Raw genomic sequence first — 10,104 nt, 5'->3', positions numbered from 1 at the left:
TCATCTCTGTCTTACAGATAAGGAAACAGAAGCATGAAGGTGTTGGATGAAATCACACACAGTCACAGAGCCCAAAGTCACAGAGCCAGCGGTGGCAGTATGGCCAAGTAGTTGAAATGAAGCACTCTGGCTCCCGAGCTGGGTTCTTAGGCACCACAGTAAGGAAAAAGCAAGGGAAGGCATCGGAGAGCAATGGTGGGGGGTGTTCTATCACACAGCACATGGCTCAGGGATAGAAATCCCTGGTAAGCCTCCGAGTCCTCCCTGAGATACTTCTTTTCACCCAACAGTTACTCCGTTGTCCCACGATCTCCCCGAAATAGCGCCTGTCGTTTGACGGGCACTAACGCCTTCTCCTAACTTGCACATTCACACTCATCATTCCACTTGGCATCGACACTCAAAGGATCTTCCTCTTTAGAACCAGCGGAGAATGATAAATTATTTTTCCTGCCACAAATTTATTTTTCCTCCTGTCACACTAATAATATTGATATGAAAGTATTAGGATGTGGAGTAGCAGTTGTGAGAGATGTAATACAACTTGTCTTTCTAGTTTAGTTTCTTCCTCTAAGAAAAAAGCATGGTAATTCCAGATACATATATTCCTGGCCATGACAAACTGCTTGCTGTCTGTCTTGGTTCTTCTTCTTCTTCCTTTTTTTTTTTTTTTTTTTTTTTGAGATAGGGTCTTGCTCTGTTGTCCAGGCTAGAGTGCAGTGTCCTGTTGATAGCTCATTTAACCTTGAACTTCTGGGCTCAACCAATTTTCCTTCCTCGGTCCCCCAAATTGCCGGGATTACAGGCATGTGCCACCATGGCTGCCCCTGGCTTGGTTCTTAATTGTACCTGTGAACAAAGGCATCCCATAAACTGAAGATGAAAGTATAAATTAGAAATAGAAAAGAAAGAAGCTGATGGAGAATTAATATCCTCAAACAGACATTAAATATGAAAAAAGTGCTTGAAAATGCTGACCTTTGGGAGGGAGATATTGAAGGTCTTGGGGTGTGTTCCTTGTCTGTGCAAAACCTTAAAGAGTCAGACTGTCTCCCCAGCCCGTGTAGGTTGAGGAACACCCACCCTTTTAGGAAATAAACTGCACTCGGTATATCCACTCCCACCCCCACCTCTCCTCTTGTCTCTTGGTGGCCCGGTTTAGCACTGGGCATGCCCGCAGACCTCTGCTGTAGATGTGACCAAGGGGGAAGTCTTAGCTCACCAACCTTGTGTCCCAGAATGACCTGCTCTGGGTGACCCTGGCCCTTGAGGGCTCAGGAGGGACCTGGCCCTTTGTTGTGTGCCTTATACCAAAGCTCCATTTCAGAGCGTATGGGCTAGAAATTATATTATTGTGCTTTAGGTGAAGGCATTGGGCTGCAAGTAAGTGCTTGGTAAGTTGGGGGATTTACTCACATGCTGGATTATGGAGAAACAGTGAGAACAAAGCATAATAATCATATGTAGAATTTTTTGGAGGACAAAATCACTTTTATTGAATGTTAACACTGGAAAACTCTTCAAAGTCTTCCAGTGTAATCCATTTACCAGATGGGGAGGAGGAAAAATATGTGGAAGTAAACTGACTCGCTGTAGCTAGCTAGTGGCAAAAGAAGCGTCAGAACATCTGATGCAATGTTCCTTACGTGACATAATGCCACCCATCACCTGTAATCCTAGCTCTCTGGGAGGCCAAGGCGGGCGGATTGCTCGAGGTCAGGAGTTGGAAACCAGCCTGAGAAAAAGCAAGACCCCATCTCTACTATAAATAGAAAGAAATTAATTGGCCAACTAATACATATAGAAAAAATTAGCCGAGCATGGTGGCGCATGCCTGTAGTCCCAGGTACTCGGGAGGCTGAGGCAGCAGGATCGCTTGAGCCCAGGAGTTTGAGGTTGCTGTGAGCTAGGCTGACGCCACAGCACTCACTCTTGTGAGGGGTCGAGACATTGCACACCTGCAAGGCCCCGCACCCCCAGTGAAGCCGGAACCAACATCTGGCTTCTGGAAACTGTTGCTTGCTTGCCATGGAAACTGTTGCTTGCTTGCTTGTTTGCGCCAACTTTGCATTGTTCAAACCCTTGTATAGTGGGGCTACCAGCCAACCAATCATGTTAAAGGTAAATGCATGATCCACGCGTGATCAGCCACTGCATAGCGTATGCACCATAGGGATAAAAGGCACGCTGCAACCTCGGTCGGGGTCCTTGCCTACCAGAGTGGCCACTGTGTTGGTGCTCAAGGCTTGGACCCTGGCTAGCCAGAAAATAAACTCCTCTTGTGTGTTTGCATCCTCGGTGTCTCTGTCTCTCTGTGGGTAGGGTGGTGAGAGGTAGTCAACTCCCAACACTCTAGCCTGGGCAACAAAGCGAGACTCTGTCTAAAAAAAAAAAAAATTATATAAAAAAAAATAATGCCACCCATCATAAAAACTCTATTTCATTTGGTGTCCAAGCAGAATTGTGTGGACTAATGTAATAGCTGAAGCCACACATCAGTCTGTGGATGGCCATTTGTAAAAAGCCAAGCCAACCCAGAGCTTAATTGGAAAGCACGCATGTGTTAATATAACACTTCTCTTGACCCCATAACCCCATTTACCAAATGTCCTATTACTTTTGTTTCTTTTTGAGACACTTGGTTCCATGACATGTCTGCACCGATTGTTTTCTCTTGTTTTTACTGTCTACAACTAGACAGTAAAATTTCCTGGCTAGATATCTCTTTAATCTTCTGTAAGTTGGCTTCTGTTTCTACCACTTTGCTGAAGCCTCTTTGGACAAAGGTCATCAATGATTTCACGTTACCAAAGATGATGGCAGATTTCCACAGCTTTCTTTTTCTTTCTAGAACTCTCTGCCACCTGTGATACCGTTGGCCTTTCCCTCCATCTTATGCCATCTCCATCTTGACGTAATCTTCCCTTGCTTTCTGTGGGTTGCAGCTTCTCGCTGTCTTCCTATCTCCTAGAGCATTTCTTCTCAGTCTCCTTTTGGAGCCATCTCCCAATGATCTAAAATTCTTGTTAACCCCAGAGTTGTTCTTGTTTTATTATCTTACATGCTTTCTTGGAGATATCTCTGCCAGTGTCAAAGTTTTAATCTTTATCTGTTTTGGCTACATGTTGCTACAACAAACCACCTGAAACTTAGTGGTTTAAAACTGTAACAAATTATTATCTCCACAATTCTGTGGTTTAACTAGGTGAGTCACCTTCTTTTGGTAGTATTGGCTAAGGTGCTGAGAGGGAGGATTGCTCAAAAATGGACTCACTCACATGGATGGAAATTGGGGCTGGCCATTGACTGGGACAATTGAAAGCCTTAGCATTTTTCTATATAGTCGTCTCCTCATGGCTGCTTGAGCTTCCTTACAGATGGTGGCTGTGTTCTGAAAGGAAGGAATCAGTAGAAGCTGCCAGTTCCCTTAAGACGGCAATTCAACATTTTCAGATGCCACTTCTGCTGCATTATGTTGGTCAAAACAATCACAAGGCCCATTCAGGGGGAAAAAAAATCTACATCTCTTGATGGGGGAGTGGCATTGTCATGCAGGGAGGGAAGGAATGGATAGCTGACATATTTGGAAATTAATCACCATGCACTCCTCTATGTGAGATACACTCACCCCTCCCTCAAAATTCTCATCCTGTTGTGGAATCAGCTCAAAGTCTAGGCCATCATCCTGTCAATCAGGTATAAGTGAGGATGAAGCACCTCTGGTAGGCTCCTTGAATATAGCTTTTCAGCTGTGGCTTCTTGGGCGTGAAGATCTACGAAGCAAAAAAGCAAGTGATCTTATAAGCTAACAGAAAATTGTGAAAAAGAGACAGAATAAAGCAATAAATGTTTCTGCTCAAAAAGGGAGAGAACAGGAGGCACTTGGCCCCACTGTTCTTAGCAGTTCTGAAATCCAGCTTGGCACCTGTGGCCATTTTCTCTGCCTCCAGGGACTGAGAATGTTCCATGATTAAGAGTTCATTTCTGCTTCTTGTGAGTGGTTCTCCATGACCCTTGGCTCTTCCCTCAGGAATCTTAGCTTCCCCTCCGTGTTGCCCTTCCTTTCCTATAAGAAATGTCCTGTGTTTATAGCTGAGGAACTTTCTTAGCCTGCTTCCTGCCCATAGGAATTTGGGGGTCCAGAGACCACTCTTTATTTTCCACTCTCTGTGTCTTTGAGTTTAAGCTTATATAACTTAAAAAAAAATGTTGTGGGCTCCCTGTCTATCAAATCATAATCCATGTCCAAGATGAAAGGAATATCCACAAATCTCTTTGAGACAGGACCCTCAACGTCAGTGTGCAGTGAGGCAAAACCTTTAAAAATCTTAGAAGTGCTATGGCCTGGCTGGGAGGGGCTAGGACTTTCCCCACTAGGAATCCCTTTTCTCTAATCCAGAGGTTTATACCACACCCTTGATCTGTTCTTTGTCTGGATGCTATGTTTTCTTGGATTTTAGTTTTGCCCTGTGGTCATTTCTTACTTTGAGAATCTTTTTTGTTTTCCAGAGAATCTGCAAATTTAAAATTGTTTAAAAGTTTCCTGTCAAGAAAGTCTTGCATTAGAAATATTGGTTCTAAATTCTGCTTGAAAACTGAGAAGATCCTTGTTAAGCTCATCTTGCTTCTCTTTTACTTAAAAAAGAAGCTTCCATTCTGCCTGGAAATATCCTTAGCCAGATATACAAATTTATGGGTGTCCTTTCTGTCTTTCACGTTATTGTAGGCAACATTCACTAGTTATTTTGCCAATACATAATCCATGTTCCAGGTAAGTTAAATTAAATTTGACCTAAAGCTGTTTCCATACTTGGAATCACTATGTGGCAAACTGCAACCTAATCTCAGAGTATATTCTTGTAACAAAGGGTTGAGTCTCAGTCAATCACAGGTTGCCAACTCCCATAACTTTCTTGAGGAAAGAGACCCTATGATACAGCGAGACAAAGCTCATAATCCGGAGATTTGGTGTCTGAGTTTTTATCTCATCTCTACCACTTACTACCTGGATAATTCCAGGAAGGTTACTTAGCTTTTGGGGATGTTCTTTCTGCACCCTTAACACAAACAGGCGGGATACACACAGGTAAATACCTTATAGGTCTAGTTACGAAGATGAAATGAGTTAATATATGGAATATGTTTAAAACAGTGCCTGGCACCTGGAAGGAGGACGGGGAATATGAGCTATTCTTATTGTTACTGAAAGTTTGGTACTTGTCCCCAACGAGGACAAGTGGTTTGAGGGACAGGAAAGAGAAGTTTATTAATTTGCTGGCAAATGAGGAGGGCAGCAGACTAGCATCTCAGAGACTGCCATCCCGACATTGAGCAGAACAACAGGTCTTTTCAAAAGAGGAGTTCTTAGCAGTTGGGCTCGGGTCTACAAGATCAGTGTCACATGTTGTGGCTTCAGGCTATTGTTGTTTAACTATAATTGGTGGTTTCGGTGGACTTTACCTCTGGTGACAACAGTCTCATGACCCTTGTCTGGACATTCTGTTGAGCCATCTCCTATGGTTTCAGATACTAGAAAACAAACAGCAAAGAACATTTCTCTGCCCCTCTGATTACTGACCTCAGGCAGGAATGCAGGTTTTAATTCCCAAGAAGGGTGGGGGGTTTTAAAGAGACAGCTCATAAAACATTTTGTTGCCCTCTTTCAGACCTTTACCTCTGTTACATTATGATGATGATTCACTCAGCACAGCATCTGGCACTTAATAAAGAAGTTACATCCTGATAAACCCATAGCGTGCTGAAAATATCGTAAGTCCAAAACACATTTAATACACTTAACCTGCCAAATAGCATAGCTTAAGCATAGGCTACCTTAAACGTGCTCAGGACACTTACATTAGCCTATGGTTGGTCAAAAGCATCTAAAACAAAGCTTATTTATAAGGCGTTGAATAATAGCTTGTGTAATTTGCTGAACAGTGTACTGAAAGTGAAAAACAGAATGGGTGTATGGTACTCAAAGCATAGATTGTGTATCCATTTTGCACCATCGTAAAGTCGAAAAAACATAAGTCACACCACTGTAAGTTGGGGACTGTCTGTATTTGTTGGCTTGAATTCCTTCTTTTCTTACTTTATAGCATAACCTTCCATTTTTTCACCTATTTCCACGATTTTTTCATTATTTCCTTCCATTTTTTCACCTATTTCCATGATTTTTTCATTATTTCCTTCCAATTTTTTCACCTATTTTCACTTATTTCTGTTTAAGTCACAGGTTGTCTTTAACCTTTGAATAGTGGGATTTCCCTCCTCCACTGGCCCCCACTCACCCCCATTCCCTTTAACCTGAGGACATTGCAGAAGTAGATGAGATCCAAAGATATACTTCTTCTTTTTTTTAAGTGCTACTACATTTTTGGGCACCAAAGACTTACTCCTATTTACCATTTGCCATCTCCTCGCACCGGGGAATGTCCCCTTGCCGGATGCAAAGGTTCTTTCCCAACACCAGCCAAACAGAGACATAGTTACTATCAGTTGCTACTACTTCCTCATCTGCCCACATCCTGAGCAAAACAGATGGGGAATTCTTCACATTCTGGGAGGATTCCCTAAGGTAAATAGTCAAATTCGAATGCCTGATTGCCAAGGATGATTCAAAGAAAATGTAGCAATGAAAAAGCATGTGAGTCCCTCGCCATAGAAACGGCTCTCTGGCTGACGAAGGGAGTGGCCCCTAAGAGCTAGAATGAGCCAAGAGCCAGAAATATTGAGTTTGTTTCTTAACTTAATCTCTGGTTTCCTGTGTAAAAATAAAACGAGGTGAATCAGGTTTGCACCTTAACCCCCGCTAGCATGGCTGTGCCAGGTGTCAGAGGGCGTTTTCCTACATCCCTGTTCTGAGCACCTCCTTATAACACCTCCTGTCAGAACTCAAATGGAGAGGACCAGCTCCTCAAGCCCCTGATGTGAGCACAGCACCTGAAAGGGTGGTTTTCGTCTAAAAAGGTCCTGCACTCCTTTTCTGGGACTGGAGAAACTATGTCTCTTTATACAATGCCAACGAAAGGATTTGGTTGTTAAAAAAATACAATAAGATAAAAACAACAACAACAGTGGCCTATGTCAAAACAAAAGCAAACGTAAACAGTAATGCCCTTCTCCTCACCAGAGAGTCAGTGGGTTTCACACAGACTCACGTAACGGCAGCCTGGGATGGCTTTGCTCTAGTGCTTCTCGTGAGGCCAAGAAGCTGAGACTTCTTGGTCCCTGTCCTCTGAGGACTGATAGGACTCTCCCGCCTTTCCCTCCCCTCTCCTCCCCTCCCTTCCCTTTTTCCTCCCCTTCCCTCCCCAGGTATTGAAGCAGTCTGATAGAATTCGGTGAATTTCCAAATACGCCGTCCCCCATCCCAGGGGACAGTATCACAATCCTGTACCCCCTCCATCCCAGTTGAAAATCCTGCATTAAAGAAAGTAAACAAATAAAAACCTTGTATTAGTAACCTCCTGTGTACCCTAACCAAAACCTTCCAGCATGTTCTCCGGGTGGGCATCTGTGAGAGGCATCAATTCTGGCGGTCGCTGGCTCACACAGATCACATCCCTTACGAACACCCTGCCTCTGACCTTAGTAGGCTAATCCAGGGAGATGCCTGACCCAAGCTGGGTCAGTCAACTTCTCCCCTCCTGGAAATGAGCCCAAAGCCCTTGAAGTTGTCCCATGAAGGGCAGCTCCTGCTGCTGAGGCCAATGAACTGTCCAGTCCTTGCCTTTCCCGAGCACTGGTGCATAACCCTTCCCTCTCCCACTGGGTTAATTTCTCCAGGGTCCTTCCTTGCAATTCCTTTTTCCCCTCATGCCAACCAGAATTGGTTTATGCCAGCAGCCAAACAGCTCATTCATCATTTAAATCTCCATTTTCCAATGAGGAAACTGAGGCCAGAATAATTGAGTCGCTTGGTGACTTGGCTCACGTCACCAAGTGGTGGAACTGGCATCTCAAGGCCGTTCCTACCCCTGCGTGTTGTGTTGTCTCCCCTAACCCAGGTGGAGCCAGGACAAGCACAAGTGTGGGTTTTAATTTAAAACATTTATCAAGAGAGACTTCACGAAGCCTTAGGAACCACTTAGGAATGGTGTTGTGGTCAAGTGACAGCTGATGTGGGACAGCAACACCGACAAGGAAACCACCCGGGGGCTGAGACGTCCCAAGTGAGACCCCTGTGCCCCCACTCGTGGTAGCCATGGCCACTCATGCCCCTCAGGGATGGCAATGGCTACAGAACAGCCCTTCTGCCTCTCTGGAAATGTCCACCCTGATGTTTAGCCAGAAAAAAAAATTGTCCATGCTCATAAATTGGCAAAATACACCTCTTGCTACAATAGACAGGACTGCTTCCCAAGAGGGCGGCCGTCCGGAGGGAGCTTTGGATAACCTTCCCTAAGGCTCCCTGCATCTTTTTGTGTTTTCTGTCATCCTTGCAACCCGCACAAACATTGTCCAGACCTCAGGGAAACAATGATTAGCTGGTTCTTTTTTAGTTCATTAGCCCTTCTGACATATTAGTAGATTATCAAAAGCAGTTTCAGTAAGTCATAAAATCTGTTTGGTATTACGTTGACACATGATATGTTTTTCTCCATCCAGCTAAATAGTTTCCTTCCAATCTGGACCAGATGAGAACCCTGGGACTTGCATGAGCTCATGCGTGCGTCTGCGTGGAACGCGGCGCGCTGGGTGCCCTTGCACGTGCGAGCTGTGTTTGGTCCAGATGGAACTGTCCGTAGGCACCAAAGCCTCGGTCGGGGAGAAGATAAAGACACAGGATCAGATATGGCATCTGTAAAACATTACTGTCCTAGTGATGCTCTCCATTTAAGTCATTGTTTGGTTGTGTTTGACGGCTAATTGAGGCAAAATTGTGACAAGTATGAAATTGCCTTTATTTAGTAGCCTCTTGGGAACAGCCTCCCACCTCTGCTCCTGCTAGCTACGCCCCTGGCCTGCTGCTGCTCGTCCTTTCAGAGGGTCCCCTGCGAGCCCCCGTTGTGTGCCAGGCATGGCAGAGGACGGTGAGAGAGCCATTGCTTCTAAGATACAGAGGAGGGGACAGAAACGTGAACGGACAATTGTCCTACAGCAGGAGAGGTAGCTCTTCTGGAGCAGATGAAGGGTCCAAACTAGGCTGGCAGAGGGCGTGTGGGTCAGGGAAGGCAACCTGGAGGGACAGCTCAAGAATTAAGGTGTCCCAGCAGGCACCTTCGTGTAAGTAAGAGAAAGGTACCCCTTCTGGCCAGGGGCGCTCGTGCAGGGCACGCAGCAGGGCAGGCCTGGTGTGAGCTGGATTTAGTCCCTACTCACCCCCTTCCCAGCCAGCTGCCCTTGTAAAGTCAGCCACCTGCACAGCCTTCCATGGCGGCCCATGCTATTAGTTTCCCAGCGATGCTTAAGGAATGACCACAAACAGGGTGGCTTGAAACAACAGTAATTTATTCTCTTACCATTCTAGAGTCCAACAAGCAGGTGCCGGCAGGGCCACGCTTCCTCTGCAGGCCCCAGGGTAGGCTCCTCCCTCGCCTCTTCCAGCTTGCAGTGGCTCCCGGCCGTCCTTGCTTTGAGGCGGCATCACTCCAATCTCTGCCCCTGTCTTCAAGTGACCTTCCGCTCTGTGTCAAATCTCTCTCTGTCTTTCTCTTATAAAGATACCTGTCACTGGATTTAGGGCGCACTCAGGTAATCCAAGGTGATCTCATTTCAAGATCTTAAGTTGCAAAGACGCTTTCTCCAAATAAAGTCACACTCCTAGGTTCTGGAAGTTAGCACACGGGCGTGTCTTTTTGTGGGCCACTATGCAACCCACTACGCCATGCCAAGAAGGGATGGGAGGGGTTTGCACACGGGAGGGAGCAGAGCCCATGAGGGCAGGGAAGGGTTGTGGGCTTGCTGGGCTCTGGGAAGGACAAGGACACCTAGATCCCAGGATACTGGAGGTGTGGGGAGCGCTGAGGCTGCCTGGGGAAGCGAGGACCTGCGGTGCCCGGCCAAGAGGCCTGGGCTGCAGGCTGAAGGCAACGAGCAAGCTTTGCACACTCTTATTTTGACTTAGAATGATCACTTGGGCTGGAGGTTAGAGAATGC

The sequence above is a fragment of the Microcebus murinus genome, chromosome 3, assembly GCF_040939455.1.
Source record: "Microcebus murinus isolate Inina chromosome 3, M.murinus_Inina_mat1.0, whole genome shotgun sequence".
NCBI lineage: Eukaryota > Metazoa > Chordata > Mammalia > Primates > Cheirogaleidae > Microcebus > Microcebus murinus.
The sequence above is the reverse complement of the archived record's forward strand: the minus strand, read 5'-3'. Positions refer to the sequence as shown.